Genomic DNA, 9,135 nt, shown 5'->3' with positions numbered 1-9,135 from the left:
TCTCCAGGCTGGCCACATCCCTTTTGAAGTGCGGCGCCCAGTACTGGACGCAGTACTCCAACTGCGGCCTGACCAAAGTCGCATAGAGGGGGAGGATCACCTCTCTGGACCGGCTTGAGATGCACCTTTGGATGCATGACAAGGTATGACTGGCCTTGCTGGCTGCGGTCTGGCATTGGTGGCTCATGTTAATCTTGGAGTCAATAATGTCTCCAAGATCCCTTTCCGCCTCTGTGCTTTCAAGGGAACTCCCCAGCCTGTATGTATGCTGTGGATTCCTTCTCCCAAGGTGCAGCACCCTGCTTTTGTCTACGTTGAACCCCATCCTATTCTCATCTGCCCACTTTTGTAGTCTGTCTAAATCTAGTTGCAGCCTCTCTCTCCCTTCAAGTGTGTCCACCTCGCCCCACATCTTAGTGTCATCAGCAAAATTGGGACAGCGTGCTTTCCACTCCCTCGTCCAAGTCGCCGATGAAGATATTAAACAGTGCAGGCCCGAGGACCAAGCCCTGGGGTACCCCACTGCTCATATCTCACCAGGTTGAGTACAACCCGTCCACCACTACTCTGTGATCTTACTCTTCAAGAAAGAGAAGGAACTCCTGAAAAACTGGAAACTGATTACACTCCTTAATATGGACTATAAGTTCATAGCCAAGATGCTGGCTTTGAAGACAAGGAAAAACCTCCAGAAGATAATACATGAAGGCCAAGTATGTGCACTGCCAGATAGAAGGATCTCCAAAGCAATCAGAGTGATCAAAGATGCACTCTCCCACATCCAAGAGAGCAAAACAAGAAAGAAACCATATGTGTAGCATTTAATGATGCCCAGACGCTGAATGTGGAATTGAGTCAGTTACAGAAAACCTAGATTTAGAAAAAGTATATGTCAGAGTGGATCATGATTACATAGTCAAAGTGCTAGGCTCAATTAGGTTCCCAGAGAAATGTATATGTTGGATGAGGCTACAATATAGAGAGTGGAGAGTCAAGTCCAAATTAATGGGCAGCTAAGTGAGGCCTTTAAATCTGTACAGGAATGAGGCAATGGTGCCCCCTGTCACCACTATTTTTTGTGTGGCATGCAACTGTTAGAACAAAAAATAAGAAAATATATGGTCATAAGCATAGTAAAGATACCAGGAAGGGGAGAGGTAAAATGTGTATTATACATGGATGATAAATGCAGCGGTTAGGGATAGACTTTTGATGGAAAGGGTGCTAAAGCAAACATAAGAGTATGGAGAAGTGATGGGGGTTAAACTAAATAGATTTAAAAGCACCATAATGGGAGTAAGGAACTGGAGGGTCTTGAAGAATTTGGGCATTCAAATAAGAGAGAGTGATATTAGAATGCTAGGGATCCTGATGGATATTGAGGGGAAAGAGGGAAACAGCATAGGAAAAGGTGATGGCAAGGAAATGACAAATACTTTAGCTATGGTTCAGAAGGACGCTGGCCTTTGCTGGAAAAGTGGTAGTGGTTAAGGCTGTGCTACTGCTGATTATTCTATATACGAGAATTTTATTCTCACTGACCTGGCAGCAGACAGCAAAAGTACAGAGGGAAATGTGTGTTCTTCTGGAATGCTGAAAGAGAAAGGTTGGCTAGTTCTGAACCGTACAAAGCAGGAGATATGGGTGGCAGGGGGCTGTTAGACTTGGGATTGTTCACCTATGCAACATATGTAAGTGTGATATGCACGGCGCTAATGGAGGCAGAGGGGGGAAGCAGTGCATATCACTGGATTTCATGTAGCTGCAATTTTGAGGAAATGGGAAATATATAAGACCTCTCTGAAGAGTCCATGGGCGTGGCTCACCTTTTCATACACTGATTCATTACATCAGGATGAAAGGTTTCATGCAGATGTATAAAATAGGGAAGGTAGGGTTGGAGTGCCTGAAGCTGGGACTGCATGAACTAAAATACTATATTGATTGGGCCAAGGAAAAGATCAGAGAAGAGGAGGCAGAGAAGAAATGAGGGAAAAAGGACTGGATATACTTGTTTCACTAAGCCAACAATGAGGACTGATGGGAGGGGCAGAGAGTTTCAGGTGGTTGCTGAGGTAATAGTTTTTCTGTATGAAAAAACAGAGTTCTGTAAGGGCTTTTCTGTAAGGGTTTTTCTGTGGGAAGTTGATGTATGCTGTTTAAGAGTTAAATATATGTAATTGTATGTTTGGATATGTAGCTGTTTTTGCAATATGAAATTTTAGTAAAACAAGGATGCTCAAAATATGAAGTTTTGTAAGTGTAGGGTGATAAGTGTGTTTTTAATAAAATTTGCACTAAAAAAGGTTCCCATCTCAGCCTTTTGGCTAAGATCAGCTTGGACTTTTGCCTGAGATCAACCTGGCATCATGATCACAAAGGTGCACAACTCGACTGCACAGTTTGCCCCCATTCCCAACACTTAAGTTAGTCGTATAAAAAACAGCATGAAGCTTCTGAGCACCACAGCTCATCCCGCTCCTTAGCTTCTAGCTGTGACACCAGATAAAGAGAGACAACCAGAGTAAGGCAGATAGTAAGCCAGATCCTTGAACTACAAACTGCATTTTCTTTACTCTATTCCACCTGCTGCTTTTTCCCCTCCCACCTTGTTCATGCATGAGGAACAGTCTGAAACTTTTAGCATCACTGCTTTTATGAAACTGTAGTATGACACTGTGGTAGATATATACTCTCCCTTGTTTCCAGCTCTGGGAGGGCTGCATCAATACTTGCTACACAGCAATAAGAAAAAATAAAGGAAAGATTGTGGCTTCCAGGCTCCCAGTTTGGGAGCTGCCCCCCACATCCCCTGTACTGCTCAACTCCTTCCTGCTTTCACTGCCTGTCTGCGCCCCCAGATGATGGGACAGCAGGGTCTGCAAGGCCAAGGACATCTGCAGCCAGGTGACAGGGGAAACCCAGGAACCCCATGCCATGTGGCGTGCCAGCATGGTACAGCATGGGAAGGGGGCAGGGGTAGCAAGCAGCATAGTATGCAGAGTGTAGCACAGTACACAAACGGAGGGGACACATGTTGCAGTATGCAGGGTGCAGGGACACCGACATGGTGGGTGGGGAAGGATGGGGGACGCCTGCTGTGCAGCACAGTATATAGCTCACACTACATATGGTGCAGCAGGCATGCAACCCTTGCCACTCAGAAGCTGGACAGCCCTGATGCAAGTTGAAACCCTTATCAGGTCCCACCTATTTATCTTCTTTGTGCTTTGCCCTGTATTTTCTTTCAATCTAATACCTTGAAGGTTCAATTACTTTGGCACCTCAACTTTCCTCTTTTCTTCAACTTTGTACCCCTGCCCTACAAATCTCCCAACAAATAAAGGAGATAAGCAAATCTGCATTCAAGGGCAAACTGGAATCTGATTGACTTTTCAAGAGTAAATAATTTACTCATAGATGCTAATTCTATGGGTTTCAGGTTCTGAAATCTTATTTACTAGAAGAAAATGTGTTGCTGAAACAAAGGCGACTACACTTGGATACACAGCTGAGGACATCAAGAACTTAGTCAGCATGACCACAGGGACAAAGCACTTTTCCCAATAATTAAAGATGGAGGGTATTAAGATGTGGGTGCAGGTAACCTCCTCAAAGCACTGTGTATCCTTAGGAAAAGGTCTGTTAAAGAACTCTTGGCTCAAAAGCTTGTCTTAAAAACTCTTCCTCAGCAGTTAGTCCAACAGAAGATAAGAACCCTACAAAATATCCTTGCTTCTTGCATATTTTGTGCACTATCATTGCTGCTACTACATCACTCCAACACTAGCATACAAAAAAATGAGACACCAAAGCACAAGAGAGCAAAGGACATATGCAGATAATCAGTCTCCAAGTGCTTTTGAACTTCATCTTGCCCTTCAGGCTCTTGTATTTAGTGAGGAAAACTGACCACCATGTGAAAAACGGGATGGAAGTCCGTGAGTGGTGTCATCTTGGAACACTATCATCCTGAAGCTTTTTATCTCACTAGCTTGTATAATGAACATTTATTGCTTTGCAGGCCTTTACTTCCCTGAAGTACATGATGCCCTGAGACCCAGCCTGGGTCAGGGAGATGAGGACAGCATCCAGTCCGAGCTCTGATAAGTACTTTGGGTAACTATGAGTGTTGGAATTCTCTGTATTTTGCACAGCTGGCAGTAGCTTGCTGCATACTTTAAAAAACAATGTTCCAAGCATCTCATAATTATGTCAATCGGGGTGATCCTAGTTAATATTTTTGCTGGAACAACTCTACTAAAACATTATTGTGCTGACAAAAAGTTATACTGTGTGTGTGTGTGTGTATATATATATATATAGTTATACTGTGTGTGTGTATATACACACATATATATATATATACACACACACACACACACACACACACACATACACACACACAAAAAACTATATATATATAGAAACCAGCTATGCCAGTATATATATATACTGGCATATATATCTATAGTATATATAGATATATATATACTGGCATAGCTGGTTTCTTGTGGGATGTAAATAATACAGAGCACAGCTTTACAAGCATAGTTGCATGTAACTACAGGAATGTGATGCAGGCAAAGCACTGGAAAAATCACTAGTGTAGGAGACATGGCCTTTGCCAGGGCTGGATTAACACACAGGCAAACTAGGTACATGCCTAGGGCCCTGAGCTGCCAGGGGCCCTAGTCGTTCCACCCAGGGTGGCAGCTCAAATGGCCCCATCCACCTCCCTTCCCTTCCCCTCCGCTGACCTTGCCACCACAGCAGCTCCTTCCTAGCAGTGGCTCCAAGCTCTGCTCCCTATGGGTGACAGCACCAGGATGTGAAGGGGGTGCTCGATGGGCCCAGGGCCTATGAGTTTGTTTTCCAAGGCTCACTAAAAGGTTAATCCTGTTAGGGTACCTTATCATATTTTATGCTTTAAAGTTGCACCTGTTTATAGAGTGGTGAATTACAGTTTTGTTTAAAGCCTTCTTCTATATTTAGCCTTATTTAATCATTGCTTAAATTCTGTGTAGCCTCATTGTTATCTGAACTTTTCTGCAATATCACTTGCCCTTGCCTCTTGGAAGGCAGCTTATGGCCTTGAGTTGCTTGCATGTTTCTGTCCTTCTCTATCACTGTGAGAAGTTTTTCTAGCATATCATAGTAATAATTTTGTTACCAGCTCAAATTAACTGAACTTGGCACTAACCGGCTGAATCAGAGGGATGAAATGATTGGATATGTTAAGGAAAGGTGATAAGGGAGACCAATGGATAATGCCCAAAGTAAGACACTGGAAAAAGGCCAAATTAAGAGGCATGCCCACGATGGGTTTGTTGAACAAAGGAATATGCTGACAGGATAAAATATGGACAATACGTTGATTGCAGAGAGACCAATCCAAAAGCAAGGAGTCATCAAAGGAGTGATGTTAAAGAAAAGCGTAAAAGGAGGCAGCAAGAAAGTTAAGTGTGTTGTCATCGTCGTCATCATAAATCCAGCTTTCAACACCTGTCTGGGCCATCCCGGCCAATGACACACCCATTGTTTCAGGAACTTAGTGGCAACCTTTTCTGCTGAGCAAAGTAACTTCTGGGATTGGGTAAAATCATTGTACTAAATGTTTTAATCTCTCTCCGAATATAGAAACTGCTAAGATAATATTTGCTGTACTAATAAAGTTAGACTTTGATTTTAGGACACTGAGTTATCTGCGTTTGTATTTCACATTCCATTTAAGGGTTAACTGTGCTTTAATGATCCCTAAGCACTATCTGGTGTACACTGGTAAAAAAATAACAATCTGGCCCTGGCCTTTGCTGTGTCCTGTCCTCAGAGCATTTTGGGTCCATACCAAGGGTGCATCCGTCCAGCATGCGCAGTTTAGTTCGCTACAACATACATTTAGCAATCTATCTAAACAGTTTTAGAGTTATCCCCCACTTTCCAAACAAAAAAGAAAAACTGAACAAAATACCGATCATCACTGCTTGTCTCCAACACTCAAGCATCTAAAGCATCCCAGCCCTCAAAAACAATTTTTTTTTTAAAGAAAGATCATTCGGGGTTTTTCTTTTAGTTGCTTTTTGTAGTATGAGTTTTTGGGATCACATTTGCTTCATGTTGTTCCTCTTCCTTCTGTAATCATGAGTGTTAGAAAAAAATGATGAGACAGCTGAAGATCTCTGTTATCTGCAGGGGTCAACTCTTCCAGTAAGATTTCAAATATCAGCAGATGCACAAAATTTGACAGGGACAAATACTCAGTTGCCTATAACAGCTGCAAAATAACCTAAGTGCCCATTTGAATGCTTTGAATCCAAGGGACTCCTGGGGAAACCAAAAGCCAGTCAAACAAGTAGGCAAGAAGCCTACCTGTAGAAGTGGCCATTGTACTGGGTGAGGGAAATTTGGATCACTGACTCAGCTCCAGCCACACCCAGGATTGACAAAGCAACTGGATTCCACCTGAAACCAGATGTGGTGTTTATCTTGGGGTTGACTGACAAGCATCAAAACAGGCATTGTGACAGTCATTCACAGCCTGAATGGCCATGAATTTGAATTAGTCCTGACTGTTCTGGGGCAAAGTCTTTATTTGGATACTTCACAGGTACTTAATGTGGGATAATGTCCTTGTCTGTCTGTAAGATCCCAGGATAAAAAAACTGTTTCCTGCGAGAAATCTGATGTCTGTTTTTATTGGTTTCTGGCCAGAGAGAGCGCTTGGTAGCAGTGGCAGCGGGACCCTGGACAAAGTAGACGGGACGGTGCCAGCGCTTGCTCGTCCTCCAGCCAACTGCAGTGTCTACTGGGGCCCAAGGGCCCCAGATTCTGAAGCAGGCAACTCATCCCTGCCCACGCTCCCCCACCAACTTCAGGTGGCCTGCCGATAGCCCACTAGGCCTGCAAGCGATGTTAAACACTGCTAGCTTAGACTGTCGGCACAGGAAAGACTGAAACTTCCAGAGGCCTCCTGTAATCTATTCTTTCAGCCTTTTGCCATGTCGTGAACCCATAGTAGTGTAGAGGAAAGGAAAAAAAAGGTGTTACCTCTCTTAATGCTATCACTCCCTTCTCTTGGGACATGCGTAGGCTATGGTTGTAAGAACAACATGTTCTCCCAAGCAGCATTGGGAGAACACCATCAGTGGGGCAAATGTCTATCTTGCTGCAGCTCTCCAGAAGCAGACTTGGGCCAGTCCATCACCCGCAAGCAAATCTCAGGACAACTGAACTTGTACCTTTGTGGTGAAGTACTCATCCACCAATCCTACTGTGGTGAGCCTTACCCCAGACTTACCCAGAGTGGGTAAAGTCATATTTGTAAAGAAGCAGTGCCAGCTACACAATTTTAATCCAACACTATCCAACAATTAATCTTGCTCCTTCTTGATCCAGAAACTTGTGAAACCCTGGAATGGCATATAAGAAGAGGCCCCTAGCAATACTACACTCAGATTCAGAAAGCTAAGGCAACTGGTGTGGCACCTGCAATCAGAGGTTACCTTGGAGAACCCATCTCTGCCTTCATCACCCCTGCTTGATGAGTTACTCAGTCCCCAAATAAGAACAGCCTAGTGCCATCATAGATCCTTCATGTTGATGCACAACAGCAATGGTGGTGCTACTTGTTCCATTAACACAAGTAAGCCTATCAATTCAGCAAATCAGTACTGAAAAAAATAACTTTTGGGGTCATGCCTTCTTATTGGCTATCCAGCCCTCCACTCATTCAAGGATCTCAAAAATGGCTTGTAGCAAAAAATGGATAGTTATGCTAGCACAAGTTGAATGCCATCATCTGGTTTTCAATCAGATTCTGGGAAAGAAACTGCTGTAGTTGCAATCTTGAAATCTTCAGACCCAATGCTTTCCACCACTGGGATGGAGTGGCAGAAGACATGCTGCAAAATTGAGAAGGAAGCAATGAAATTGCTATTGAAAATATATGTAGGCAGGGAGATAGGATCTTCTATCCATACAAAAAGGCAGAGTCTTATTTATCATTACCAAAAAAAAAAAAGCAATGAAGTGAAACAAAGCTACCTCCCATCCCAAAGTTTAACACACACTACCTTATAAAAATACAACTAACTTCTTAGGATGAGTCCTTGGCTCTTGCATAATTTCTGGACCATTATGGCTATAATATCGGTATTATATTCCCATAAAAACACAGCAAATTGGTAGGCAAGTTGAAAGAAAACTATGGCTGTTTGCCAAAGACTAATTCAGATAAGGGCAGCAAACCATGTTACATGCTGAATACCTACCTGGTTTAGGAATGAAGTTTTGGCCACCTCATTAAAAACCCCTCAAAACCAGTTTAGTACAAAGCTGAAACTATGGCTAGATCTATGTTTCCAGTTATAGTTCACTATCTTCCTAAATGGTCTTTTGTCCTCCCTGCCAATAGAGCTCAAAATACATTTAAAAACAGAATTACTATGAATTGTTTGTGGAGATTAAACCTTAGCACATAAAACTCATAAATTTATAGCTTATAAAATAAGTTATAACTTATATAATAAAGCAAAAGGACACTAAACTAGGTCCCTGGAAGAAAAAAAAAAGCTTAATTTTACTCGTAGCTCAATTTGCATGTTACAGTGATTGTATAAGCATCTGTTTTTTGCTTTGTTTCCCTTCCCTCCCAAATTTCTGTTCAGAAGTCAGATAAGATCAGGCAGCAGGCTCTTTCCAACAGAGAAAGAATGGCTTATTCTTTCATTCAGGGCTGGAATAACCCTTTAGTGGGCCCTAGGCAGACAAACTCATGAGCCCCTACTTAATACTGCGTATTTATATTACTTTTTTTCACTCGATAATTATAACATGTAAAATAAGCACAACCGGGCCCCTTCTTCATGTGCCTAGTTTGCCTGTGGGTTAATCCTGCCCTGCTCTCATTGCAGTGCTCAGTTTTACGCTGCACAGGGAAGCCACTTACAGATAAACCCAGAAGTCTTAAGACCCGGCAAAGACAGGACAGACCCAGGCTTAGCTTATGTAACAGCAATGCAAAAACGTAGGGCAGTATTATGCTAGCTCAGACCTAACCCGTTCTTGAGCTAGTCACAAAAGCAGGATTTAAGAAAGTCAGCACATACACATACATAACAATGCTTTTTTTTGTGG

At 42.8% G+C, this 9,135-nt stretch overlaps 1 protein-coding gene across 1 annotated transcript in view; it reads right to left on the bottom strand.

The window, feature by feature from the left end:
- DHCR7 (7-dehydrocholesterol reductase) overlaps positions 1–9,135 on the bottom strand; it is a 30,909-nt gene that overhangs the window by 21,349 nt on the left and 425 nt on the right. The gene's annotated exons all lie outside the window — the stretch shown is intronic.

This window comes from Alligator sinensis, unplaced genomic scaffold (genome assembly GCF_000455745.1).
Source record: "Alligator sinensis unplaced genomic scaffold, ASM45574v1 scaffold442_1, whole genome shotgun sequence".
Taxonomy (NCBI): Eukaryota; Metazoa; Chordata; order Crocodylia; family Alligatoridae; genus Alligator; species Alligator sinensis.
This window is presented reverse-complemented; position numbering and strand designations above follow the sequence as displayed.